At 36.7% G+C, this 18,232-nt stretch overlaps 1 protein-coding gene across 1 annotated transcript in view; it reads right to left on the bottom strand.

Moving 5' to 3' along the window:
* COMMD10 (COMM domain containing 10) overlaps nt 1-18,232 on the bottom strand; it is a 116,841-nt gene that overhangs the window by 75,596 nt on the left and 23,013 nt on the right. The window lies entirely within an intron of this gene.

The following is an 18,232-nucleotide window of genomic DNA, read 5'->3' as shown; positions in this document are numbered from 1 at the left end:
ATTTGTTATTTCCCATTATCTACTAGAGACTGAGTGATTTTAATGAGATTCAATTTCAGTCATCTGCAATGCCACAGCACTTTTGTACATCTCCCATTAAGTACTATTTCTAATGAAAATTAACTTGGTTATCTTACTGTAACACCCAGATCAGAAAATGTGACAAACTTACTGTAGCCATGACGGTTTTAGAAAGGCCAAAATGAATTAGGAACCTTTCACAAAAGCTAAATGAAATTCTGTCTTACAAAGATACCCTTTGCTCTGTGGATTTAATGTGTCTGTTGCTTTTCTCCTCTAAAAGCGTGGTCCCACCTTTGACTCTCTCTGGAACCAGGGAGTTCTTGCTTACTTTTCTAGTTCAAACAAAACAGGGCTAATTAGATGCTAAATGAGTCATGACTCTATTAAGCTTCTTTTTCAGGACTCTGCAGAGGAGTCTAGTTACAACATAATAACTGAAATCTCTCCATAACTGTACAACAATTTGGCATGACATGGGCCTCAGGAGGTCATCCATCCCCACACTCCCTGTGGAGAGAACCAACCATCCCCCACACTGCATGCTCAAAGCAGGGCTAACTGTAAAAGTCCAAGTGTTTTCTTTTACAGAGATTTTTCAACATACAGCTTCCCTAAAAACATCTACTTGTGATGTCTTACTCAAGGACAGCACTTTCACAGTATAAAATTTTAAACATTTTAATGTCTTTTTAAATTTTTGTTTTATTCATTAATTTTAATAAGCACATTTAAAATTTTCCAGCTATAGAACAAAATAAGCTGTTTCTTCCAAATTTAATTTAGCCATTTTCAGTGATGTTCTCAATTTTCTCCCCTCCAATTTGAAAATCTTATTTACAATACTAACTGAATACATTTAAATTCTTTTGTTGTGACTATCTTAATCACTGTATTCCTTTTCATCTTTTCTTCGTAACTATATATTTTTTAAAATTTTTGTATAACTGCACGTTACAATCAACATCCTTTATTTCTACAGTATCATCACATAGCTACAACTTAATTATTAGTTGAGAAAACAAACTGGGAGGCTAACTCTGCTAGCTCAAGGTTTTTACTCTTCAGCCATTCCGTTTCTTGCCTCAGTCAATTCCATATATTCCATGTCAATCCTGATCCTTTAACCTAAACTACTTTGGCAATTTGATCTTACCTTTTACTAATGTGCACATATCTACACTAAATGTGTTCTGTATATCCATTTATAATTTCCATTCTTCCCCCCTGCTGTCTTCTCTTTCATAAAGCATGCTGTTTACAATCTGGTAACTTTCTTATCATTGCTACTTCATACCTGTAGTCTTAGTTTAATGTACTTACAAATCAAATTATTCTTACTGTGTTCTTTGGTTTATGTTTGGACACAACAGAATACTATTTTCAAACAGCTACACCAGCATGAGAGAAGCTCACCATCTGTAAAACTTTTTATGCCAACTTCATACATAAAGCTCTTTGACACTGAATTGTTTAGAGTAAAAATTCTATTATTTTAAGGTTGAGCGTGTGAATGACAATACTAACAACAGAAACAATCTAATCAAATAGCACTTCAGACAAACATGTACAAAAACAATTAAAAAAAAAAAACACACCACCAAAATGCCTAGTAACTTCCCACTTTTTAGATTCGTAGGAAATCTTGAAATTAATTCTCTTTCCATCTCATTGATTTCCTTAACAAGAAATGCAAATGCATCAACCTTAATAAATTCCATGGAATTAATTCCTCTTTCCTGCCTCTGAAAAGACTAAGTTTTATGAGCTTGCAAAAAAATCATAGTATTAGTAGCAAAACTAAAGGCACAAATACACATATAGAAGAGTCTCACTTTCATATACAAATGTAAATCAAAATGCTTGTCCTAAGATGTCTGCTAAAATGTGTGAGACTATTTTGGAAAAGCATGAGTCCAGCAACCATGAAAAAGAACTGTAACAGTTAAAAAACGGGCATAGTTTAAAGCTGCCTTTTCTTTGGTACATCACAGCTTTCCTCCTGCTACGAACTCACAATCACCTACAAACTTCAGTCTGTTTCCTTCTGTGCCAGTGCAATTTTTTTGTTGGGCCCACTGGAAACTTAAGACACTCATGATTTCTAGAAATCTCCATTGTTTTAGTTTCACTTTGCAATTAATTTCAGGGTTTCATTTTGCAGCACAGCTTTACAAATACACTGGCACAAGAGAGACTGGTGAGCTTCATTCACCCCTTTCTTCCACCTACTACAGAAGAAAATACATACTTGGGGTTCTGATAGATTTAGAGGGAGAAGTAACACACTTCTCAACAGTCAGCCAGAGGACAGGGGTTTGTTTGGTTTTGCTTTGCTTTTACTTCCGAGGTTAAACGCTGCAGTCACCATTTCTTCTACTGCTTTTGTGTTTGCCCTGAAGGACACTTGACAACTGTTGACCTAGGTATCTATTCACATGCAAAACACCCCACTTAAGTTAAGCAATTTAAGGTTTAGATTCTGTATCAGTAACTCCAGGATTAAAAAAAAAATCCAACATTCCAACACAAACAGTCAAGGAAATTCAAGCCCATGCTGTGCTACTCCCAGTGCTGCCTGTTCTACATGTAACCTTCTGCTCTTTCTTGGTCAAGGATTTCCTGACCTTTTCCAAACTGGTTTCCAGGCTCTCTGTGGCCCACAGAAAAAGTAACAGAATTGTAGTCGAAACAGATTTTGCTGTCACTAGCATATCTGCAGTCTCTCATCGTTACATACTAAATGTACAAGTTTACATAGGGTTTTTTATTACATTCAAATAAACTACTGGAAAAATCATTTTTGTCACCTCATCTGTCTTTCTGCTAGTTCATAAATGTATTCTACCATGCACTCCCTGGAAACATGTTTTTCCATTCTCTGTAGAGCATTCATCTACCTGGGGTTCATCTACCTATCAGTAGCCTTTTTCTATGTTATTTTGTAGACCACCTTTAGAAAGGGTACAGTACTCAACTGATTCCCTGTACTAGATTCAAGACTAGAAGTAATCCCAGCTAAGCACCCTCCTTCTCCCAAGTGCTTTATTTTAGCACCTCGATTGGGTGCTCTCCACCGTGCTCAAGAGTGTTTTCTGCTTGATGTTAAAAGACAGCAAAGCCTGACCTTAAATCAGAATGTGCATAATCAATTAGTGTTTGGGCAAACATTATATGAGAAATAATCACCAAAAATGAAACTGTAATGTTTACAGAGTTTAAGTCAATTAGACTGGAAAGGAATTTTGTGGGACAAACTAAGACACCTTTCTAGCCCAAAGGCTTTATCGTCAGCATATTTCAAATGCTTTTACATTCAGTAAAAATGTTAGTATTTTTTAACCAAAAAATCCCACAAAACTGCAGAGCCTTTTCATGGAAGTGATGGACGTGTAATAATGAGATGCAAATTCTAAATAAACAGTGACTCCATATAACTAGATTTAAAAAAAAAACTTTATTTCCACAAATCCGAAGAATTATTTTACTTTCTCGAGTTCTGAGGTAATATGAAGATATTAACATGTTGTACATCTACAATGGTAGAAGATTAATTTTGCTCCTGCTCCAGAGCTATCGGTAAAACAGTGCATTGCTTTATACTGCTTCCAGTGGCAATAATAACCTGCAGTCCTGCAGCATTCACACTCTCGCTACCCCTACAACATTTTGTGAAATAAGTAAACACATGCCAAGTCCACATAAATCTGAAAATGGAAAGTGCTTATTTTCATATAAAGACACATAGTAAAGTAATTGTGTTTTGCCTTTGAGCTGCAAAGCTCTTTTTACAGTTTTATAGGCCGACTCATATTTGATCCACAATACTTCCTTCCTTCTTTAGTTAAGAAAAAAACAACACCTCAATCTGAAAGCACATTTACTGAAGTGCTTCAGAAAACAGTAGGAAAAAACAGAATGCTGGTTTTTGGTTTGTTTTTTTTCCATTGTCTGAAGCTGCACCAGTATTAAAAAACAACAGTCTCTCAAGTCTTCAAGTTTTGAGTCTCTTGAAATTAGTCCCATTAATTAAAACATTAAACAATAAATTCAAAGCTGGGTTACACTGGATTGGAATGTTCTGAAAACAAACTAGTTTATGGCAAAGAAGGGGAGAGAGGGTTTAGAACAAGTATCCACTACCTAACGTGTCACTGTGATGCTTAAGTTACAGCACTGCAGCTCTCATGCATAGAGCTGACAAATATGTTTCATCTGTCTATGAAGATAAAGAACAGATATATTAGATGCTTTCTGGGGGGTTGTTTTTGCTGTTGTTATTGCTATAACCTTCCTCTGCCTTACTACTTCCAAACACCTTTGAGAGACCTGTTGTTGGTCTGTGGCTCACCCTTGTAGTGCATTCCCTCAGATAAAGATGTGTCAAGGCCTTCTCTTTAAAAAGCAGTAAACACAAGGCTACTCTATCCTAGACAGGCATCTCTGGCCTTGATCTTAAAGTCAAGGATGGCTCCAAGTTCTTTGTGACTCTCTTAAGGCCACAGAAGCATGCAGTTGTAATTTGAAATGATAACATGAATTTTAACACAACTCCAATAAAAAAATAAAATTATGCTACACCTGAAGTGCTTTTCAGAATGACAGATACCAGGTTGAGAACAAGCCACTCTACGCGTGACGTAATGCTTCTCACAGAGCATCTTGCCCCTGCATGTTAATCTTATCTTCAGCCCTACCCAAAATAATCTCTAGAGGTGCAACCCAAGCTCTCAAAGAACAACACAACACTTCCTTGATCATCTGTTGTTGTTAATTGCCCTTACTGTCTCCACCTTCCTGCATTTGTTTCATTACTTCTACTCTGTTATACCATGCTCAGGTTTCATTGTACCAGCTTACCCAACTCTGCCTGGCTACAGTATCCTTGGCAAACCAATGCACTCCAACAGGGAAGCTTCTTGCTGCTGCAACAGAACAGTTGTCCTTGAAAAGCTTTAGCACTTCCTCCTCTGCATTGTCTTAAATACATCTGCATTTAGAAAGAAATCAAATAGCAGCACTTTCGATACTAAAATTGTTTTTTGTTTTTTTTTTAATCTCATCCATATTATTGACAATATGGACTTTCACTTAAGGTGATGTAAATTTAGACACAGGAAACTAAAATGTTCACTCAATAACTTGCTAAAAATTAGCCTCCAAAAGCACAGATAGGAATACACTGCTATCCAGGAACTCTGAAACTCTAAACACTGCCTAATCATCTTTTTTGCATTCTTATCATGCCATTTTATCCCTTTATGAGTGGAAAATACCCTACTGCACAAGAATGGCTTTAAGGTCTGAAGAACAAAGAAAACCAATCTAATAAAAAAATTATAACAATGTGTTATTTGATCAGCTATTGTCCAAAAAAAAAAAAACCCAGAAGCAACAAGGCAAAAAAAAGATCCTAGTTATATGATGGCAGCCATTGACAGCACGAACTTCTTAGACATAGCTCCTACCCCAGAAATTCTGTCCCACTTCAATGGAAATTCTACTGTTGGAGGAATTTCAACAGTATTTTGGGATCTGTATAATTTCTTTCATAGGAGCACAAAGCACTTGTTCCTATAAAAATGGGTTGATGGAAAAGAAGAAGGAAAGGGAATGTGAACAGGCAAAGTGAACTAAAAATTACAAGAAAAAACACCTCAAGAATTTTGTTTGCTGTCACAAGAACTTTCCTCAAGCTGAAGATACCTTTCTCCCTGCCTCCAAATTTAATCTTCAAATGAACATTCTCCTCCCAAGTGTTCTGCAGATCTTACAGTAAAACACACTTCTTTCCAGTAACAACTTCAAGTATTTGCTGGAAGCATTTATTATGCTTATGGACTTGTTCTGGAGCAGAGATATGTACTTGTTAGATTTTAAAAGTCCTTTACTCAGAATTAATGAATTTGAATTCTTCTGTGTAATTAATCAAGACTATACTTAGTTCCAGGCTGCAAAACCCTCCAGGACTACTAGGTATGACAGCACTCCTAAGCCACCTGTGGGCAGCCCCCTAAAGTTTCAGTGCTCCTCCAGAAAGCTTAAGCCTGCAATTCTCATACACCAACACAGTGGATAATATCCATCTCACGAAGGACACAAGTGTAGCCTTTATTGCTCAAGTAGCTAATAAAAGAAACACACACTGACCAGAGCTGCCTACAAAACAGGCCCTTGGCAAATTGTTTTGCTGTCAAATTTCCAGTCTGTTAATATGACTTATTCCCAAGCATAAGCATTACACAGCTCCTCACTTCTGTTGATGGTGGAAAAAGAGGACAGAGAAATAATCTAGCATTTTCAGCCTTCTTTAAAACTATGCTGCCTGTCTATATGCACCAGAAATAATCCAGAAAGCTTTGAATCAAGCATTACTGAAATGCTCAGTGCCTAATACCCATGTTTTTGAGGAAGCAAGGCATTTACAAACACCACTTACAAAGCAATTTTCATAGTATTTGGATTATATGGACAGCAGAAATTGTCATCTCTATACACTGAGACAGCTACAAACTCACCAAGAATGCATCAGAGTACAGTTTTCTCTTCCATTTGACCCACTGGTGTGGTTCCATCTCAAGGACTGGCTGGACAACTTAGTTACTCTGACTACATATACCCAAGTACAAAAATGTTGCTGGAAGGGTCAGAAAAAGTAGCTTCTCCTTAGATATAAATTTCAAGCTAGACATGCAGATTCATTTGCTTTGGCTCTATTTTTGGTTTTGTGTTGCCCTGTTGATTATTACAAGGCTTCAAAATTTATTTTTAGTAACAAGATCTGTCTTGATGTAAAAAAAAAAAAAAAAAAAAGTATTTTCCTTTCCCCCTTGAAATCTCTTTCTGTTATTGCCTTGCCAGTGAGTGGGCATTCCTAGTAATATGAACTTGTTATTTCATTAGTAGTGATTTTATAAAATCATACTGAACAAGATTTGCTCAGGGGCTGTAGGGCACACTGTGGGTTGTGGTTTTGCTGTGAAAGAGGTCATACTTGATGTATTTTTAGCAGTGAAAAAGGTCATTTGTCATAGCAGCTTTTGAAGTTTGCTAAATGTTCATACAAAGCCAAGTGGCACAAATTTAGATGCCACACACCACCAGATACCAGATTCCTGTCATTTGTAAACAACAGGAAACAAGATGAGTGAAAATTGCCATCCTTGCATATAATTGAGGTGATGACCTATCCTCTTCTACCTGACGCATGACTGGAAAGGGTGTCACAGTCTTGTTACAGACACCTGCTCAGTGTAAACTGCACAGCGTTGATACTGTTTGACAGCATGTACTTATATTCATTGCCTCAAGCAGGACAGATGTTAGCAACACAGGAGATGTTAACTTTGTACTCTTTCAAGAATAGACATGCTACTTTTCTAGGAAGCTAGATTTGGCAATTTCATTCATTTGCACATTGAGAAAAAAATTAGCAAAAGTAACAAGAAATTATGCCCAGCGATTTTGTACAGCAGATGGAAAATACTGAACAATTCAATTGCTTTTAAATTCAAAAACGTGCCATTAACTCACAAAGCAGCTTGGCTGGAAACTCATAACCTCCAAGAGGATTACATTTCCTTGACTTAGTACAGAAACTCACAAAACAATGCATTTAAAGAAATGACAAAAGGAAAAGCAGAGCAAGGGTGAACACAAATGTAAACTGAATGCAAATGAAGAAGCACAAGCTCCTTCTGTACTACTCTGAGAAGATGTGGTGAGATGCTTGTCACATAAAATACCTAATCAGTTTGTAATAATCTAAGTAATATAGTGCCATTGGGAAGGTATTAACCAACAGGGTAACAGGGTATGGTTCTCCTGACCGTTGTGCTTTCTAAAGGTATATGAGACAAAAGCAAAATGCAACCTCCAGGGTAAGTGAATTGGTCTGGCAGATGCTCCTTGCCACCATTTCACCCCTAAACTGATGTTGGTGTTGAGCTGGATAGGAAGAAAATACATGCATCTATATCATTCAACAGGTTGCATGACAGGTTCTGTATACAGACCATGTAGAGGCACAAAACATGACCAGGTCCACAATACACACAGCCCGGAAGTGGCCCCATAGTAAACTGTGGGACCCGACCCTGGCAAGAGCCAAATGCTCGACACAAACCAGCTTCTCTCCTTTGGGCTGCACAGTAAAATTACTTAATAGAATTTGTTATTTCCTAACCCAAAATAAGCAGTTTCACATGTTAAGTCCTCACTTTTTAGTATTATAAAGGAAACTGTGTTCAAATGTTTCAAACAGCTCATTTTTGGTTTCTGCGGCTAGCCCTGCTCTTGAAAGGATTACAGAGAAAGTCTGAAAGGATAATACTGCCAAGCACTCTTATTTCAAAGCAGAACTTCACAATTCAACTTCATACTGACAAGAGTACTCACGGCACTGCACAGTTAAAGCCCCAGTAAATTCACCAAAACAATCCCTCTGCCCTCAGACACTCAGCAGTGCTGCTTCTAGAAGAAAGGTAAACTGCTCCATTATATAAATGTAGGGGATATGACCAAGTTCCCTAGTTCTCTGCAGATACTGGAAACCTCTACCCTCACTCAGTATCTCTCCCCTTCCTGTGCAAAAGATAGCAGTCACAACACCAAAGGGAAAGCAGGCAGCTGTTCCCAGAGCAGCTCTGTGGTTTGCACCCTCCCAGGACCAGGACCTTGCTGTTACCTCACAGGTCAGCTTATGCCTCAGTAACAGGAGAAGGCTCACCTGAAGCTCTGCAGAGTACTGCTGACTCTCAACCTGATGGTGATCATCTTCCATGCAAACATCCTAGCTACTCACATGCTGCCTGTGAGCCCATTCCATAGAACATCCTCTGGTAATGGAAAAGTTTGTTGGAGAGGACAGAAGAGACCAGAAATAATTTATTTATTTTTTAATATTCCAGATTTGATATGTGAGGAAGTGAAGGCACAATGAAAGTGAATTTTTCTAAATATGCCCCGATACTGTAAGTTACTGAATATTGTGAATTATCTATGAGATTTTTAATCCATTTGGCTCAACTTCCTTTCTGCACTTTGGAAAATGAAAAGGGTGAAATTCTACTTGTTACATTTAATTTATTTTAAGCTTTTCTGTCTAAGTAAGACAGGAATCTTCAAGCATCTCAAGACAGTCAAACAGATTTTAAAAGCACGTAATCATACTCAGGCCTGTAATGAAATGCTTACAAATATGCAATGTAGTTCTATATTTTTAAATATCAATTCCAGCCTGTCTAAGGCAGGTATTTTACATAGCTTTAGTGTTAGGACTGCCTTAGAAATGACCACGTCTTAACTGCATTTGATGTTGAAGCTGGCCTTATTTTGTCAGGACACACAGCATAACATTATTTTCAAGAAAAAACAAATAATATTCAGCCTAAATAGGCAAATACAAATACAAGAGCTGGAATAACTAGGTCTACTGCAATTGAAGATCAAGCAAGTGATTTGACACTGTGGAGAGAAAATACAAAACCAGACTGAATAATACAACCTGTCTGATGTGCAAAAATACATAATACAGTAAAAGTTATTTAGGCAACCTGACACTCAGCAAGATAACAAATACCCCAAATCACAGAACCACAGAATCATTCTGACTGGAAAAGAACTTTAAGATTACCAAGTCCAACCATAAGACAACTCTACCAACCATTAACCTATCTCTACAAAGTCCAGTGCTTAAACCATATCCCTAACCACCACATCTATATGTCTTCTAAACATCTCCAGGGATGGTGATTCAAACACCTTCCTGGGCAGCCTGTTCCAGTGTTTAATAACCCTTCCACTGAAGAATTTTTTTCTAATACCCAATCTAAACGTCTCCTGGTGCAACTTGAGTCCACCTCTTGTCTTGTCACTTGTTACTAGGGAATAGAGACCAACCACCCCCTCACTACAGCCTGTTTTCAGGTAGTTGTAGGGAGAGATGAGGTCTCCTCTCAGCCTCCTTTTCTCCAGACCAAACAACCTCAGTTCCTTCAGGCACTCCCCGTAAGACTTGTTTTCCAGACCCTTCATCAGCTTCACTGCACTTCTCTGGATTTGCTCAAGCACCTTGGTGTCTTTCTTGTAGTGAAGGGCCCAAAACTGAACACAGAACTCAAGGCATAGCCTCAAGTAGTGCCAAGTACAATGAGACAATCACTTCCCTGGTCCTACTGGCCACACTATTTCTAATATAAGACAGGATGCTACAGCCTAGGCACACTGCTGGCTCATATTCAGCTGCTGTCAATCGACACCCCCAAGTCCTTTCCACTGAGCAGCTTTCCAGCCACTCTGCCCCAAGCATCACAGTACTATAGTACTTTTAAAGACATTCAATTTATAAAACATTCTTATCAAATTTGCCTACTAAAACCTGCCCTGCAGCAATAATAAAGCAAAATTAATTGAAAATACTATATATTACACATTAAGTCTTCTGTAGGACTTCCAGTCCATGAGATTCTTGAGACTTCTGGCAAGAGGAGAGCAAGATCTGAACATCTGACTTGGGTTAAAATATGTCAGGCTGCAGCTAGGCTTCTCAGAAGCTGCACAAAGAATCAACATAAATAAGACACTTACAGGCTAAGTGAATACTCCATACCTCTTACACCTTCCTGCTCATCTCCATTGCTCTTAGAATATCTTTCATATAATTCAAACAGCAAAATAGTATCGCAGTTTCCAAGCTAATCCATCCACTTAACTTTCAAGGGTGAAAAGTACACAACTCAGTACAAAATAATTGAGTACATCTTTAAAAAGTTTTAGAAGTTTGTGCAGGTATGCTTTTTTGTGCACTGATAAAAGAAAAGGCAGATGAAATACTCAGGAAAACAAGAAAATAAAACTTCTGTCAGTGTTCCTCAGCATCTCAGGTTCAGCAAAGTCAGTATCACTATCTACTTTATGAGGAACAAGGAATAAAAATTACCACGAAATACCCTACTGCTTAGGGCAGACAGTAACAACCCATTTCATTGGCATTTGTAATTGATTGTTCTTTTGTTTCTTCACCAAACTGCATTTCTTCTGCTTAAACACAGCAGTTCCATTTCTTTCCATGCCCACTGCAGTCTACTGAGCAGTTGCAGTATAGTGCAGTGTTTAAAACAGGAATGGAAGGCAGAAAGTTTCCCGTTTTTTGCCCATCCTGCCACAGCTGCAGAAGTATGCCTGAAAGAAACAAGAAATTATGTAAAGAAAATGTGAAGCACTACAGTCAGTCTAGGCAGCTGTGGACATCATTCTTTCTTCTATAAGCCTACTATTTAATAAATGTTTTCTGTTTTTTTAACAAATGGGCTGTAAAAGACCTAAAGATTTCTTTAAACGCTCCATACAGCTCTTTCTGGGTACAAGCAAAGCCATTAGATTGTCTCTTTTTGGAGTGTCTCCAAAAAAATGCGTTTCTCTAGTGCAGCTACAAGAGTTAGAGGCAATTATAGGCAAGTTCCTAACTTCCAGTAAAAACTTCCTGTATATATTTAAACCTTACTTTTAACTCCCTCTTTTTTATATTTCACTTTTCTGTGACTAAAGATCCCCCCCTATTCGAAGAGTGCTTTCAACACAATACACACTACCTCAAGACAAAGCAGTAAGAAAAGTGCGGATTGCTCCCCTGCTGCCACCACGGTAATGAGGAGTAAGCTTCTGAAGTGTCAGTAAACATGAAAAACAGGCAGTAATCATGACTGTAGAAGACAATTCTACATCTGCCAATAAGCTCTGAAGGTATCCCTTACATGAAAACCGGCTACAGGAAAATGAAGTGCATTAGGCTCTTAAAAATGTGAGGTATTTTGAATGGCAAGCCTACTGAGAAAAAGAGGAAAAAAAAACAAACTATGTGGAACTTCCTTTTTTTTTTTTAAATTCCACATCTTGCAAGACCTTTTTTGTTTAGAACTCCTCCAAGGAAAAATAAAGGATGGCTAGATAACAAAGCTTTTCACAATGAAGTCTCTCCAAGTTGCAACTGCTGAACAGTAATAAGTTCAAAATTTTAATTAGAAAAACCAAGCAGCTAAAGATGGAAAACTGAGAAGCATTTGCAGTGGTGCTCAGAAAATGTATAGACACACGTTTACAAGTAGTTCTGTTCAGGACACATGCAGAAGAGCTATGTTGGTAATACTGAGCCCTGCTGTTAGAGAAAGTTCAACTTTTATGATCACCTCTCCCTAATCTCAACCATATATTACACTACCTTATCTTTCCACCTCGGGAGTCAGAAAGAAAAAGACATGGGGGAGATGCCAATTTTCAGCACATTTGTGAAGGAACCACAGAGCTAATTGCCTAAAAGTAAAAGCAGAGGGATGGGTACTGCCAGAAAGTACTACAAAAGAGTAGCAAAAGTACTGGAAAATAGGATTATTTTCCATTGCTACACACAAAATAAGACAATAGTTCATTTGCTTATACAATGCATGGTTTCTGAGAACAGCAGGCAAGAATGTATACAGAAATTCCTGAGAATTTGCAATTAATTCAGAAATGCATTTTCTTCATCTGAAAACACTGAAGGACCAAGCCTGCAAAACCAACTTGAAGCAAATAGGAGAGAAATTTTCTAAGAAAAAAGTGGAATGCACAACTGCATTAAATGAGAAAACTCACGGGATCTTGGTGCTTTTCAAATGGCCTAGAGTTAAAAGTTTAACTCTGATGCCTGGCAATGAAATGGGTCACCAAGGTTACACTTAGTATTTCAGGTTCTCTTCTGCTGCTTATTTGGACTGACAATGATAAAGACAATTCCATTTACTCCTGTACAAAACAAGAGTTTCAGTACTAACTATAGGCTGAGGTTGCCCAAGGCTGCAACCAACTGCATGCAGTCAACAGGGACTGTTTTCTTCTTTAATTCCACTACACAGACACATGGACATAGTCATAGCAGTGTTTTAGTGGAAACAGAGCATGTGCGGAGTTTGTAGCCAGTTAAAGAGCTTGTAAATTAATATGTTATATATTGTATTCGTAAGTTTTGTATATATACAGGCGAAACATAACAATACTGTAAAGAGATCCCTGTAAAGAGATCTTTACTATAAGCTGGGTAATTAAGTCATGTAAGATCACAAATGGAGACACGTAATTAACTACACCCTGCAGTACAATTGCCAGAGGTGAGTGAATACTCCTGGAGTCATACCATCTGGTAAAATGATTTCTAAATAAAATGTCAAACTACTCATCACTTAATGGACGTGGGTGACTCTGTCATCTGCTTCTACACAACTAAGGTAACAAAAGTTCTCTCAGCATCTTGGAAATTCTGGACGGCAGCTTCGTTTTTTTCCCTCCAATTAAATAGATTTAATCAGAGAGAATAGATATGATAGATCAAAAACAGTTTAATGCAAGAATTGCTGTGCGTTGCAAGTTGAGAATTTCTGGCTCTTACAGTTAAGCAATAAAATTTCTGACAGATTTCTGGAGCAATATGACAGCCTGGAAGTAAATTATAATTTTCAGGCCTCTTTTTCTGAGATGGTCCACACACACAAGATTATACAGTCATTCTTACTACAGCTCCTACAAATATGAGGACTCTTGCCAATATTCCGAAAACTCCTCCTAGGGAAGCTTTTGCTTTCTTAGCAGCAGCAGTATTTATTAGATTTTAGTCTTCAGAAAAAAAAAAATTGTCGCATTATGTACCTCACCAAAAGCAGCAACCTTGATTGTAGACAGAAGTTCAGAAAGATCCTGAAGTAGGACTGTACTATCTGAGGCTATCCAGACCTCCAATTACCTCCTCTAAATAGGAACGAAAAAAACTTTTCCCTCAATCTTATCCTTAAACATCTTGCATTCATCCAAGTCCTGTTCTACTTTTTGCAATTGCTAAAGATGTACAAATCTGCTTTATGAGAACTCTAAACTTAGTTCAAGGGTGTACAGGCAAGCTTGTTTGTGTTCTATGGAAGAACAGAAAGTGGTTGAGAGGTAGCTGATTAATGTGAGAAGCAATTTACAATTCTTTAGTCTTTGCACCACATCAGATTTCCTCTAGCATCATGTATTTTAAATGTCCTCTTTTTTTCAAGGCCCTACAGGTAAAAATATCTCCTCTATTTTGGAGAAGAAAAAAATATTTTAAAAAATAGAAAAAAAGGCACCTAAATGTATCACCCCAAAAGGACTCAGAAGGCAAATGAGGGGCATACATAATGGTATAGATGCTCGGCTCAGTCACCTCCTGCCTCTCAAGAGTGGGAACATATCACTAGCATCTGCCAATTCTCACTGATACACACCACAAATATACCTTCTTTTCCAAATGAAACAAAGGGCTAAACTGAGGGGGGAAGGGGAGCACCACCATATTTTCTTAAATATCCATGCAAGTGCCTGCATGCCATACAGGATGCACAGAACATACAGCTCCAGTCGAGGGATTGATTTACATCTGCTAGAAAAGGTGTATTTCTCATGTACTCTGGGTTGCAGTTAAGTACTCACGATGGAAAACTTAAAAAGCAGAATGGCATACTTATTGAAGTAAACAGAGCTAAACCTCTAAGGTCTAGATTTCTTAGCACCCCAGAAATATTTAGAAACTCTGAACAACTAGCAGGAAAAAAACCCCCTATGTCCTGGTATTTTAACAAAAAGAAAAATAATTTAAGATTTCCAGAATTCTATTTACTCTGTAAAGTCATGAATATGTATTACAAACTCAGCTTCAAATGCAGTCAGACCACATTCTGATTTTGAACAAACAGTTGCAGGAAAAAACCTTTTAAATCTCCCCATTGTTATATTCCATATTTAAAGCATCTAGAAGTTAGGTGAAATTAATTTAAAAGAAATAAAATTAAATTAGTACAGTAACATTTTAATATATCTGTCTTTTGTGAAAAATATTACATTGGCACATTTAAACAAACCAGCGTATTTGTCAGTCATTTTTTGTCTTGCATTGTCAGACAAAATTCTCTAACAAAATTTTTCAAATATATGTATAAAAAAGGAACAAAATAAAGTATTACATTTTCACAAGGAACTTATAAGTAGCATTCACACTGACACAAGCTTCCCCTAAGAAGTCCTTAATGTTTAAGAATAAAATTGCAGATGAAATAAAGAGAAGGAAAACCAAAAAAAGAGCAAAGTCTTCTACAGGAAAAACTGTAATCAGATAATTGAATTTAATGGCATATGTGTAAAAAATTTATAACTATCGAGAAACCACACTGGGCAATAATAGTTTATTTATACTAAAGACTGTAAGGCATAAATGTTAACTACAGATCACATGTAAAAATATATAATAATAAGTATCTTACATAGTAATAAGCCTCCCAGAATCTTCCTCATGCAGAGGCACAGGGGAAACTTTTGAGAACACACTCTTCTCACATTTTGCTGAGGACATAGCTGGCACCAATCATCTCAGATTTTTGAAGCCTTTACTTTTCTGAAGCCTTTTCTACAGCCTTTAATAATTTTATTTTTTTCCTTGTGCCTCATATCACTATAGAAAATGATCAAAGTTGTTTAGAAAGGTGTGGACTAGACAGTCTAATTAATTAATTACTGCTATTAACAGTGGGAAAGAATGTGCAAGTGTATGTCTATGTGAATGATTCTGAAACAAGTTACTGGAGGAAAGAGATATTAATGACAGCACTTTTTGGGATCAGTCTTTGCAAATCAAAATAATAATTAACAGATAAGATTATCAGGACTGTTGATTTGTGCTCCCTCTACTGGTTAATTCACCCTATGCCCGTAAAAATAACAATAGTCTGTAAAAAAATGCCCAGATTGTTGTATTGCAACTAAATGGTCTAAAAAACATGAAACCAAATTGTATTATTAAAAAAACAACTCTTGTACATAGCCAGTGTACTATATACAGCCAGACCCCTTGTACAGAGACCAGTTCTAAATGTCACCTTATCTCGTTAAAATGTCAGAATGGAAGCAAAAGGATCTTGCAATTCAAAAGATGTTTCCTATCATACTAGCTTGGGTTTTGCGTCTAGTTCATAAAAATTCCATTTCCTTCAGATTAAGTAATGCAATTAAACATTTCAAATTCTGAATAATTGTAAGAAGCTGCTGTTAATTGGATTTTTTAATCAGCAAATGGCAAATATGTAAAAAAACACAGGGGAAAAAACAGTTTACGAAAAATCACTTATCTGACCACAATTGGTACTAGTCACAAGCAGCCTGTATATTCCTGGGCAATGCAAACGCCACTAGCAGCTTCAATCACCTGAAAGAACTGAAGACCACCTCACTTTTGAAATTTGATTATGTAATACCTATGGCACTCTGCATTTCCTCTCAAGGTGACAAAACATACTCTATAAATATTTATATAGCACATAGCAGATCTTCTGATTCTATTTCATGAAGCACAAATAACATTGATACATCCACAAGCTTTTTCATTACCTCTTCTGCAAAGATAGTTTAAATACTAATTTTAAATCGCAGCTTCTGACAAAAAACTGTTTAAATGAGCCTTAAGTGGAGTGAGTTGTAAATACTAATGTATTAGTACAATTACTGCTAGTTAGCAGAAGTGGAAAAAAAGGCTAACTTCATTTACTTTTCTCAGTATATTTTATTTTGTTATTACGGGGCTTTAGTTTTGTAGATGAGCAAGACAAACGTCTATTGTTATAAACAGATGAGAAATGTAAACACTTTACAGGTCCCACAACGACTGACTTCTGAATTGATTTCCGAGTAAGACAGGATCTCAAAGAAGCATTCAAAGAGCCAGTGTGACAAAGAGCTCTATTGCCCCCTAATGAGCCAGTTCACAAAATCTCCTCTGTAACACCGTTTCATGTCTCTCTTGTGAAAGTTGCAGTTGTTATATCCATGCATTATTAAAAATGAAAAATTTTGTGAGAACAAAGGACAGTAATTTAGAACATTGAGAACACTAAATTCATGCCAAATTTCTGCACAAAAGGCACACACAAGTTTGAGGGGAAGAAAAAAGAAGTATCTAGGTTATTCAGATAACTTGATGCAAAAAGAGGTCATGGAGACGCAAAATCCAGCACAAAAATAATGTTCCAACAATTCTGTCAGTATGTAAGCAGATATTAGGCAATCTTAAATCTATTCTACACTAGGATGTAATCATTCAGAAAAAAAAAAAATAATCAAAAAAACCCCAGCCTGTAGTTCACTTCACACCAACCCAGATTTTTACATTTTAGTGTCTGTAGTGTGAGAGCGTCAGTATGTTTTTCCTGTTGTACTGTGCTATCTATATGCCAGTGACAAGTCTATTCTAGGCTTGTACTTATTGCAAAATAATTCTGATCTTGGTATCTAATTATACCCACTCAAAGTAATTGAGAGGAAAAAATAATTAAAAAAAAAAGAAATCCACTTGCCAAATTCTGTTTGTAAAGGAAACAGATGAACTTTCTGTGACAAAAGAAAGTGCCATTTTTCCCTCTTTTTTTTTTTTTTTTAATTGTATTGCCACAGAACCGAATCTGTATGTAGTGCTGCCCAACATAGCCTGGACGTAAATACTGTCTGGTTCCTGTATTCACACTTCATAAATACAGATTGCAGTGAACTGCTGAAATAAAAAAATACAACTGCTACAAGTACTGGTAAGAAGCAGAAACATAAGCTCTGCATTCTCTTTTATTCTAACATAAATCAGAAATTCTGCTCACATTAGTAAAATTACTGTGATTTAAATGCAATGCTAAAGCAGAACTGAGTTCTGATTTTTCCCCTCAACTCTTTTATACTGACTTTTTCATAGATAAACATTCCAACAGACACCACAAACTCCAATTTCCATTAGCAAGATAAGGTTAAAAAGCAATTAATATGTTTAATTTAAAATATGCTAGCTATAACAAAAGATACAGACTTTATGAATTTAAAAAAATGTTCATTAGCAGGTTTTGGCACTGAAACTCTAACAGTCACTAAGATCTTTGATCTTGAGACGTCACCTTAAAAGGTCCAAATATTACCCATCTGTAGCCTCACGCACTATGCCATCATTCATATAAACACATCATTAGCACAGAAAGGCTTCAAGTGGTGAGTAGTATCTTAAATAACCACACAAACAGTAGAAAGCTGCAAGTATAAAAAGTGTAAGTACCAATCACATGCTATGTAATAAAAATAAATTGTCTATAAAGATATTTTAGAGACCTAAAATAACCATATTGCATGATCTTTCCCT

This window comes from Chaetura pelagica, unplaced genomic scaffold, assembly GCF_000747805.2.
Source record: "Chaetura pelagica isolate M959 unplaced genomic scaffold, ChaPel_1.0 scaffold387, whole genome shotgun sequence".
Classification (NCBI taxonomy): Eukaryota; Metazoa; Chordata; class Aves; order Apodiformes; family Apodidae; genus Chaetura; species Chaetura pelagica.
This window is presented reverse-complemented; position numbering and strand designations above follow the sequence as displayed.